The 11,082-nt window shown below is 36.8% G+C and overlaps 1 protein-coding gene across 1 annotated transcript in view; it reads left to right on the top strand.

Annotated features, from left to right (window-relative positions):
* The first annotated feature begins 5,469 nt into the window (after positions 1-5,469).
* LOC138125100 (uncharacterized) overlaps positions 5,470-11,082 on the top strand; it is an 87,433-nt gene continuing 81,820 nt past the window's right edge. The window contains exon 1 of the mRNA XM_069040377.1: positions 5,470-6,154. The gene's annotated coding sequence lies outside the window, so the exon portion shown is untranslated. The remainder of the gene's footprint in view (positions 6,155-11,082) is intronic.

The raw sequence follows: 11,082 nt of genomic DNA, 5'->3' as shown, positions 1-11,082 counted from the left end.
AAAATAAAAAATATGATTGTTTCAATTTCAAGGGCGTCGTTGAAGATTAATATTTTTCTTCCATCAAGTTTTTTCGGCTTAATTATTCATAGCAATTCGCTTTGGCCGCGTGAAAAATGGTGAAAAATGCCTCCCGTAATAAATTCAGTTTCCATCGCGTCTGCATAAATCTAAATTAACCGTGACATTAATCTGCAGAATCAGAACCGGATCGGCTCATTAACCCGGTAATTTAATCACCGACTTACCTATCTAATTTGTATTATGCCCCATAACGAATGATCCTCGAGGTGGATTAGCTCTCGAGCAAGACGAAACAAGAAACGAAAGCTCCGTCGTTCCGGGCGTCCAAACAACAATTTCCGGTAAATAAAATTGGGCGCCAGTTAGTGAGGACATTAATTAAAAGGTGAGGCTCAAACGGAGTACGAGAGATAAACAGATTGTCCGAAGGATAAAAGGACTCGTTCGTTTTTGGTTCGTCGACCGACTAATCGGCGGCGGGCTCGGCGAACCTCCATTTTCTGGTTTCAATAATCGATTCCGTTTTTAAATGAGAGATGCCAATCGCCGATAAGCCCAATTTATCGGCGGCTTTCTCCGCTTTGTATCGACGGATTAATAGCGAAATAAAAAATTCAAGGCGCACGGTGGCGCTTAATGACGTCTGATCCGGTGATCCGGAGTCGAAATTTGTCAACTCCGGTTGTTATTCGATTACGTGCCAAGTCTGAATCCGGATTGCCGCGATTTCTAACCGAGAATAAATTACAATTTAAAATTGCGCCCTTTCCGACCAGAATTAATTTAATTAAGGGTGCGCCCGGTCCGACCCGGAAAAACGAAATTTTCTCTCGATACGGGAAATTTATTCGCGGACGGAAAATTTGTTGCCGATCGGAGCCGCTTATCTAAAGACAACCACCAGAAATGAATAGAAATGAATTTTAGATGAGTCCAAAAGGACGAAAGAAAGAAAGCAGAGGCGACAAGTCTAGCTTTCGTTCTAAAAGTCCCAAAACTGGCAAATCTGACAGATTTCAAAAGCAAAATGCCTCGAAGGCGACCAGATTTAATCCAATTGCATTTAATTGGACACACTCCAGATTAAATAAACATTTCTATAATTTATTCAAAAAAATCTAACTGAAGTTTGTAATGTATAAAATGGCCACCAAGACGTCCAGATTTAATCCAGTTGGGTCTTGTTTGACCCAATCTTCTTTTGATTTTTTTGCCAACGACCGATTATTCCAATCTAATGAAACGACTTTCCCCCTTTTTTCTGTAAAAATAAATCAGGCGCCTTCATTAGTAACTGTGCATGGTTCCGGCCTTCAGAATAATTTATCTCCCTCTTGGAGCCTCAAGGGCGGCACCTCCGCCTAAAATATGCAATTTCTTTTCTTCGGCGTTAGTTAAGTTAGCTTTGAGACAGAGATTTAGGGCGCGTTTAAAATGCAAATCGTCTTCATCAAAGACTTTCTATGCAACTTCGCGCCAATAATCACTCTTTTATTTACATCTTGTGTCCGAAGGGGCTTGTTTGCGATGCTGAAACACGTGAATAATTGCCTGTTCGAGGGATGTAACGAAGATATCGATCCTAGGTCGTCACTGTTGTGATTGTAAACAGTGTAATCCCACCTAGAATGCAGTATAATAGGAGTTGATTTAATGAAAATATTTATATTACACTCGAGCTTCGAACTATCAAAAGCTGTCCGACCGTCGAGAAATTGTGAATCGGCTCTGGGGGTATTAAGCGTCTGCTGAATTATGGTGAAGTGCTGGGTCGAAATTAATTTTCGCTCTGGTGGATTCATCGACTCTCTAATCCTCACAGAGAGGAAAAACTTAATCACAAACATAAATATAAATCAGTCGAGAACGAAACAACAGCTCCTGTCACAAAAATATTTATTTTTCGCTTTTTACATTTCCTGCAGACTTCCCTACATTTGACTGTTTTCTTAGACTTAACAAACTTCGTATTTATTTAAATTCGATGATTCGTTTCCTTCACGAAAACAAAACCAGTCGACTAGAGACGATGCACAAGACAAGGAGCAGATCGCATCGCTACTTGCACAATTTTATTGTTATTTATTTATTTGTTTATTTTGTCAAACGGGAACCGCTGGAGATGCTCCAGGTTGAGTTTTTCTTGCCTCCATCATCAAACACAAACATCCCTCTAGTTTAGACATATACGTTTCGCCTAAATTAGAGTCCTGAGGGACTACGCATCTACCTACGCCTCCGCTTCAATTATCATAATTCCCCTGACTAAATTGCGGTAGGTCGTAATACCCATAAATTTCACCACCTACGGACCAGTCGATCAATGATCGTCATCCCCGTGAAAGAGGCATTTATCAACTGGCTCAAGATTTCAATTTGGTCTTATCTCTGGGTTGTTAACGAGAGTTGATACACAGAGTGTGGATAAGTAATGACGACTAGCTTCACAAATAAATTCTTAGTGGTTCAGATTTTTTGGACAGGCATGTTAAAGGTGTTGGATTTTCTCATGGGCTATGAGTCATATCTCAGCGGGAAATATTTCTTCCCGCATACGTTAGGTAAATAACTATTACTGTATGTTTTTCCACACGCTGAATGAAAATATGTATGAATCATTATCAGTACAGTCTATTTTTTTTAAATCAGCTGTCAGTGTCAAAACTTTATAAAAAACCAGACTGTGTTACCTTAAAACCGTACTTACCGAACAAACTGTATAACAGTTTCCCCATGTCAAAATTGAGGTTATGTCTGTCTAACATAATTGAAATGTCCAACGTGGTTTTCTTATACTCAGTTCGGGTTTGTCACGTTTCAACTCTTCGCAGTACCGAATCGGGACCATTTTTTCAAGCTCTGTAAGGGGCTGCCCGCTATCTTTTCCGAAAAGGCATCTTTTCAAATTTTGTTGGTTAATTTTTCAACGCAAACCGTTATGCTAAGGTTCTCGATAATAAATAAGGTAACGACAACAGTTGCGACGAATATTTCCATCTCACTTATTTTGGCGTAATGTTAAGTTAATCTGTTTGACACATAAAATTTCAAGCCACAAAAATCCCTAAAAATAGTGCCCTTCTATCTTTGTCACACTCACGGCATTTATCGATAATGTCCTCTCTTTTAATTTGAAGTCTAAAAAATGAACACTGAGTTGTCGCTACCTTATTTATCATCGAGAACCTGAAAAGTTATGCGCAATGACAGCGTCAATGACCTTGAACTGCTCGACGCTGCCAACCTACATTGTGAAATGCGCTATTTGCTACTTGCAATTCCTCATACCAACTTGACAATACTTTGATAGCTGATTTAAAAAAAACTTAGTCTTGAGAAATGGAGGAAAATATACGCAAGTTTATTTTTAGTTTAAATGGTGGAGGCGCCAGGAATCTGAAGAAAGCAACAACGAAGCGGTTCTCGAAGTACGAAGAATCTGAGTTGGCTGTAATAGATTTTTACACAAGGAATGAAATAAACAAAAACCTGGAGCTCTATCTCTTCTGTTATTCGATTTAAAAATGGTGGAGGCGCAAAAAATTGAAATGTTTCCTGTTTATTGGTTTGGGGGTTTCCCGGTCTGTCTTTGATTGATTTTTACATAAAGAATGGAATATAAAATAAATATAGATTTCTATTTCCACTACCGATCGAGAAAAGTGATACTGAATGGTTTCGAAAATGGATGAATTGACAAAAATATTTTTTTTAAATCTCTGTTTCTCGATTTTGGGAATCCCCGGGCTGTGTTCTCTAGATTTTGAGGTGAGGAATCGCTTAAAAAATCTACAGATTTCCTTCAGCGGAAATTTTGCTAATTTGTCAATGGTAATGGTGATAATCTAAAATAAAGATTTCACATCTGTCGAGGTTCTGGAGCCAGTAAGAATTGAGGCAATGAATATTCATAGGAACAAGTGAAAAAAGAAAATCTTAAATCTTAAATTGATAATTAATATGTAATTGAAAAATGGTGGAAGCGCCAAAAATTGACGTTTGCTTCGTTTCTCGAGCTGTCTGTTCTTATTTTCCACACAAAAAGTTGTGTAAAGAAAATTAAAAATGATTGTTTAAAAATAGTGGAGAAGTAAAAATCTAAAAAATATGTTTTTTCTGTAGCAGATGTTAAAGTGTCAATGTAGCAGTGTAATGTCATATTTTACAGACGTTTGAAGAAAAAATAATTAATTTTTTTTTATTACCCAAACAACGCTCATAGTACCGAGATTTTAAAATGTAATGTATTTTTTTTATTACCCTAACAATGCTCATGCTAACGAGATTTTAAAACGTGACACGATTAGTACCTAATGATTTAAAAAAAACGTTTTAATAATAATTATCTTCTCGAGCGTAATTATTAGCTCTCTCGAAGATAAAATACAATTTTATCGTCTAGTATAATAAATAACTAGCAATTCCTATAACTAGACACTAGCTGCAGAAGACTTGTCAGTTTAATAACCAATATCTGATTTATTACAATGTATTTTAATATTTTGAAATTATAAAATAAGAATTCAAAATAGTGTCAAAATCAAATGAAAACACACATCTTTATCTATTTTATAATTTTGAAATACATACAAGATTATTCACGAGTAATAATGAGCCTAACAAAATTTGTGATGCAACCAACAATACATGTCTCCCATGGTTTTTAGTTTGTTTGTTTTTTTATTATTCCACATAATGATTTTGATTAAATTTGACAAATGTAATATTGTGATGTTGACTATGTTTTATAAAATTAAAATATATATATAGGGTGTTTCACCTCATAATAGGCGTTGAAGAGTCGATTGTGAACGCACTATACGGGTTACGGATCAGCTGTTTAAATCTTACGTTTTTACACGAGTGGTGCGTTCACAATCGACTCTTCAACCCCTACTGGCTGCATCACAAATTTCGTTAGGCTTATTATTACTCGTGAATCACCCAGTATATAAAATATTTTTTTATTTTAATTTAAATCGTTGACGTTTATGTAAAATTTTGTTGTTTTTGGCCAAATCTTGAAATTTTAAATTTTAAAGCAGAATTGAACTTCGCAACGCTTCCGTTAATCAGAAATGAGCTCAACCTGATTTATTTTTATCTTTTAAAATGTTGTGACTATTCTGACAAGTGGGAATTACTTTGGATAATAAGTTGATTATTATTTGTGTTCGATTTGTGAGCTATAGTTGCAAAAACTATTTGTATTTGTATTTTTTGTGTGGTCTAAGATTCTTTATCTTTCCCCTTATTTGAGTGTAAATAAAATGAGTTAGGTAATGAAGTGATTACCTCACTAGCGTAACAATGAACTTAATTACCTAATGCAAATGAATAACGTAATAGAACCTTGTCCAAGCAATCGCATATAATTTTTCTTAGTACAGTATCACGTAGTTGTTAATTTAAATTGAAATATGTGGTACGGTATTTTAAAAGAGAATTATAAGTTTGTAAAAATAAATTTGTGAATTTCGGGTGAACTTTTTGCTGGGTGAAAATCCGTGCACGTGAAAGCTCCAAGGCCGGCGCTCTATCAGCATTCAGACCTGCACTCGTAAAGCTCCACCCCATTTCAGCATGTCACCGAAACCAGTGCCGACTGAAAAAATGCAACGAGGGTCAGTGAGATCCTTCGTGACGTCGCCGCCTCCGGGGGCCGCCACCCCGCCCGTTCAATTAACAACTCGAATTACAACCGTCCCGTAATGAAACCCATCTGCGTATGATTCTTATCGGTCGTGTTGACCGTCCGGCATATTAACAAGCCGAACGGCGAGTTCCGGGAGTGCGTCACGGCCCGTCTCGTCCTCCTTTCCGGTCAGACTCCGGGCGAGAGTAACGGCTACAGGTTCAACGTTGAGTTGCAAATTTCCCAAATCGACTGTACACGGAACCGCACGAATCTGCTCGCGAACGTAAAAGCTCACACGCTGGAGATTTAAGCTCAGTCTCATCTGGGATACTCCAGGCAGTTGGGACTCGTTGCTGAAGAACTTTCAGTGAAAGCACGCGGCGTGGCCTCAACTCCACGTTTTCGGTTTCGATTCAGTCGCGAGGATCGAATTCGCCGATCGATGTTGCCCTTTCGGGAGCTGCGATCTCACTAACGCTGCAGTGCTGAGGGGTGAGTACTTGGGACGGGGGTGTTTTGCTGTCTGGATTTATTCCGGGGCGCTTTCGACTAGTTTTAACTGGTGCCAAATTAGCCGCAATCACGAGCCCCCGAATAATGGGGGCGGTGGGGCTCCGAGACAGCTTGCTTAATTGAATCAACGAATTTATCGCGAGACTTGTGCAAAGAAAATATTCAATAATGGATTTATCGGTGACCGCTTTCAGGTTAACGAGCACCGCTTGAAATTTCGTCGAGCTGTCGCCGGAATTTATTGTTTTGAATGAAATTTATTAATTAGAATGAACCGGGGTTGCTGTGTCGATGGGACATGGGGGAGCGCGCGTGGCCCGGAAAATTCGATTAATAAGCGCGACTTTACGAACAAAAAAAATTAATTGCTAAAGTTGTCTTGTTAAAAATTTCTTCTTTAATTAAACACATGGTTCGCGTGGTCACGCAGGAACTTGGCAAAAATAAAACTATTTTTTAACGTGACGAGGTGGAGGGAAACGCGTTCACCAGGTCCGTATTTACTCTTTAATGCTTCTTGCAATCCTTACATAATTTATTATTACGTTATTAGAGTTTCTTGCTTCTTTCTGTATATTTAATTATTTCTTATACTTTGAATGGTACAGTTGCTTGTCAAGATAAGTAAAATTAAATTGACTATACTCGTATTTGAAAGACATTCTTGTCGTTATTTCCTTAAAAGCAACAGCAGCATCTCACTTTATATTGAATTTGTAATTTAAAGAAACATTTTGATATTATATTATTTAGGAGCTGTACAATTTACAATTTTCAATTAAATGTTTATTTTCAGTTTGTTGGAAACAAATTTAATTTAAAATGTCCTCATTTCCACTATAATATAATTGAATATCTTAGCAGTCTGATTAATTAAGAAATTAATTAACAGATTAATTAAGAAAATTAATTGATTGACAAACGTATTATTTTGAATTGTAAAAGATAAGTCTGTTATTATCATCTGAAATTGAAAAAAATAATAACGTTTTAAGGCAATTTAATGAGAACAGTAATTTTAGTACTTCCAAGCGGACGAAAATTACCTAACTCTTTTTTGGGCGCACTTTTTCGGACACTGACCGTGGCGCCATCTGTTGGTCTGTTTAGTAAGTCAACAACGAAACCGACAAAACCGATATTTGTCAGATATTTGATAATACCTGTTCACATTGGGAAGAACAGCTGTGGTGCAAATGACTGACCTGTTATGTTATTATGACAACACTGACAACATATGAAAGTTAATGGCAAGTGTGTGCGATTTGCAATCCAACGTGAACAGGTATTACACAAATAATTATTATTGAAAAGCAATATACAAAATTTCTTTTTTTGTTCTTCATGATACATAAGGGTGTATTATTCAACAAGCGTTAATAACTGTACATTGTACAGTTGGTTGTACAAAAAACGGAAAATGAAAATTTTCCTAATGTAAATTTGGTTTTGTCCATTTGTCAAGTCTGTTTTTTTTTTATAATCAATTGTCAAAGTGTTGTCAGGTTGGTATGAGCCACTGGTTATTTGATAGTAATTAATTAGGTTGGCAACGTAAAATGTCAATTGTATGTCAGTCATTGATGTAAATTGTGAAGGCGTTTGCGCTAGTGAAGCCGCAATTACATTAATTAAAATAAAAAGTTAAATGAGTTCCCGAAAGCAAGGATCTAACACAACGAGAAAAATTGACTATGATTAGATTACGTGAAGAAATGCAAAGAGAAAAACCGACCATGCTAAATTGCAGTAAAGATGCACACACATTCGAGGTATTTTCTTTTATAATTTTAATATATGGGCCAATGGTGTTCGTCACTGCGAGGAACTGATTAGAGAGGACTGGAAATAATTGATGCCAATTGAGGACATTCTTTCAATAATAATTCAACTTTCCGCAGAATCATATTCGGAAGACGATTGGAGGTTAGATTCTAAAGATGAATAGGTAAACTGCTTATAGTTATTACCCATTACATAATTTCCCATTTTCCTGTATATGTTCAGTTGCACTTTTCAGTGTCATTATGGTCTTTGTTTCTTGTCTTTTGGTATAAAATTTGGCTACACCTGAAACTTTTCTGACATTTGAATATTACCGACATAACCTCAAACCTGATCTAGGGTGATTTTACGATAGAGGTGTTCCGAAATGAAAGGTTTTAGGGTGACAGTCTGTTTTTTGAGGGAATTTTGACACTGACAATTGATTTAAAAAAAAATGGACTTTACTTGACAATACCTGTCAAATAATTTTTAAAAATGTCATTGAATTTTGACCATAATTCTAACTTATCTCTCGTAAGAAACTTTCACACTATGAACACATTGTGAAAATGTGTCAATTTTATTCTGACAGTTCCCGTTTTTTTTTGCAACCAACTATACATGACGAAAAGTATACTTTTATTATAGAAGTATCATCTGTGAGATTTATGTCTCACCGGCGCCAAATAAAGAGGGCGCCCTTTTCCGTGTTAACACCCCGTGAAAAACGCCCTTTCACTCCTCCTAAGCCCCCTTTTCTACTTTCTATTTTCGATTTCCGCTTAAACAGATAAGCAAAGTTGATGAGATCAAACGAGATCGAAATCGGAAATCTAGGACTCCGACTTATCTCAAGTGCGATCTGAAGCGAAAGACAAGACGGAATCCACAAACGCCCCGGCACAAAAGCAAATATTTTCTTGTATATTTATTAAAAAACAAATCCGAATTGGCGCCGCCGATTCGTTTCCGTCAGATCCGTCCTTAAATTAATAAAGCAAATATTTACGCGGACGTTTCATCCTGGAAAAAACTGTTCGCTTAGAAATTAAATCGGGCCGAATGTCGGCAGAGTTCAAGCGTGGAGCTGTGATTTATTTTTGATGGAAATGCCCGGAAAGTAAATTTGAATAGTAGGTACGAGCATGCATTGTTTGCCCTTTGTGAAGACAAATTACGTATTCACTGTCACTGTATAGAATGATAATATGACGCACGGCCTAAGAGGAATTCGTTCCGTGTCATGTCTTTAGTGACAACCGGAAACGGGAAAAAATTGAATTTCTCGGAGGCGGCAAGGGCCAAAAAATCAAATAATGTCTCGGGGAAAAATACAAATTTTCCTTGGGCCATAAAATTAATTTGCATAATTCTAGCCCCCGGATGTTTACACCGCCCGTGAAATTTATTGGAAGAGTAAAACGTAAGGTCGCCCCGTAACACAACATTAAGACTTTATTGATGTTAAAAAAAAATAAAGGGCCCAATAAATTAGGGCCGATAACGCCGAGCGGCCCCGGTGCGCTTCCAGTTCGAGCGCCATCAATACCTCCATCATGTATAAAGTACGAAAATGATCCTTTCGTCGCAAATTACACTGTCATAAGCAGCGAACATAATAGACGAATGTGAAAAACGTGCATAAATATCCGGTTAGGGGCGCCGCTCGCATCCCTCCCGGTCACGCCGCCACATTACCGCCGACCTAATAACCGTTCGCTTTTTATTAATGCGAGAAAGTGTGTTTCAGGAATTGCGGCGGTGTTTTATCGGCCTCTTGCAAATATTTAGGGGCTAATTCGCATGTGAGGCAAGGGATTAAGCGACGGATGGGGTCGTTCGATTATTATTTAAAGACGGGAGGGTTGACGGACGACAGAAAATGCGACTTTTACTGGATCCTCGTGAGGGGAAAAATAATGAGCTATCAATATGAAACGGTCGTCTGAAACGCGACGGAATAAAATACAGACAAATGGTGGCGTGTGATTGGAGTAATTAAATAATGCATTGCAACAGTTGCATGGAACGACGATGCATTCAAATTAATTGTGGGGTGTAAATTGGAGGCGGTGATATGAGTATTGTGGTGAATATTTTAATAGGGGATTTGAGGAAAAATGGTTCACGGGAAAATGAGGGGCGGATTATTGTTACAACAATCAAGAGGAGTATTAAATTAAAGTTTGTATTAAATTAAAAACAAGCTGAGGAGTCTTGTTTAATGAGAAACATTATGAAATATATCCAAGCATCATTTAGACGAAAATAAAACAAATTTTCTCTCAACTTTCATTTTACACGAAAGTAAGTCAATTATTTTTATTAAATTCGCTACAGCTTTTATAACATAATTTACCTAAAGGTAATAAGCAACGAAACTTGTTTAACAAAAAACTAGTAGCTATATAGAGAAGATTGTAGCCCACAATCTTAATGGAGGCTCAAATGGATTTTCAAGAGTAGTTGTATGTTTGGTTGCCTATCTACTAATCAAACTGTCATTACTGTGCGGAAAACTTGAAAAATGCATCATAAAAACTGGTTCACTATATCCGAGGTTCACTAAAAAGGAAAATAAAATTTCTTATGTTGATTATACAGCGTGATCAACAATGGCTGAGTCTGTTGGCAATGAAACAATTGAAAAGTACTGGTGTTTTTTAATTGGTAATAGGCACTGACCGGATTTTTTAACTTGAAACGACATTAAAAACACTTTTGGTTATGTCGGTTTTGTTTATGCTACAGCGTGATCAACAATGACAGTCTGTTGGCAATAAAACAATTGAAAATACTGGTGATTTTTGTCTAGTAATTGGCACTGACCACGCACTGACTTGAGATGACATTAAAAACATTCTTGGTTATGCAGGTTATGTTTATACTATTACAAAAATGAACCTTTCATTTACCAAATTTCATTGTTACCAACAGACTCACACCGTACGTTTAACATACCGGGTGTAGAATTGTTTTACGAGACATAGCATTTTACCTTTAAAAATAAAAAGTTTCAATTACATATTTGCTCTCCTAACAATTTTATTTTATTAAACATTCCCCCGTGCCATAATCTCCTGATTATGCCCTTAATACATAAATAACTATTAAAACTCCCTTCACATAATAGGAATTTG

The sequence above is a fragment of the Tenebrio molitor genome, chromosome 2 (genome assembly GCF_963966145.1).
Source record: "Tenebrio molitor chromosome 2, icTenMoli1.1, whole genome shotgun sequence".
Classification (NCBI taxonomy): Eukaryota; Metazoa; Arthropoda; class Insecta; order Coleoptera; family Tenebrionidae; genus Tenebrio; species Tenebrio molitor.
The sequence above is the reverse complement of the archived record's forward strand: the minus strand, read 5'-3'. Positions and strand labels throughout refer to the sequence as shown.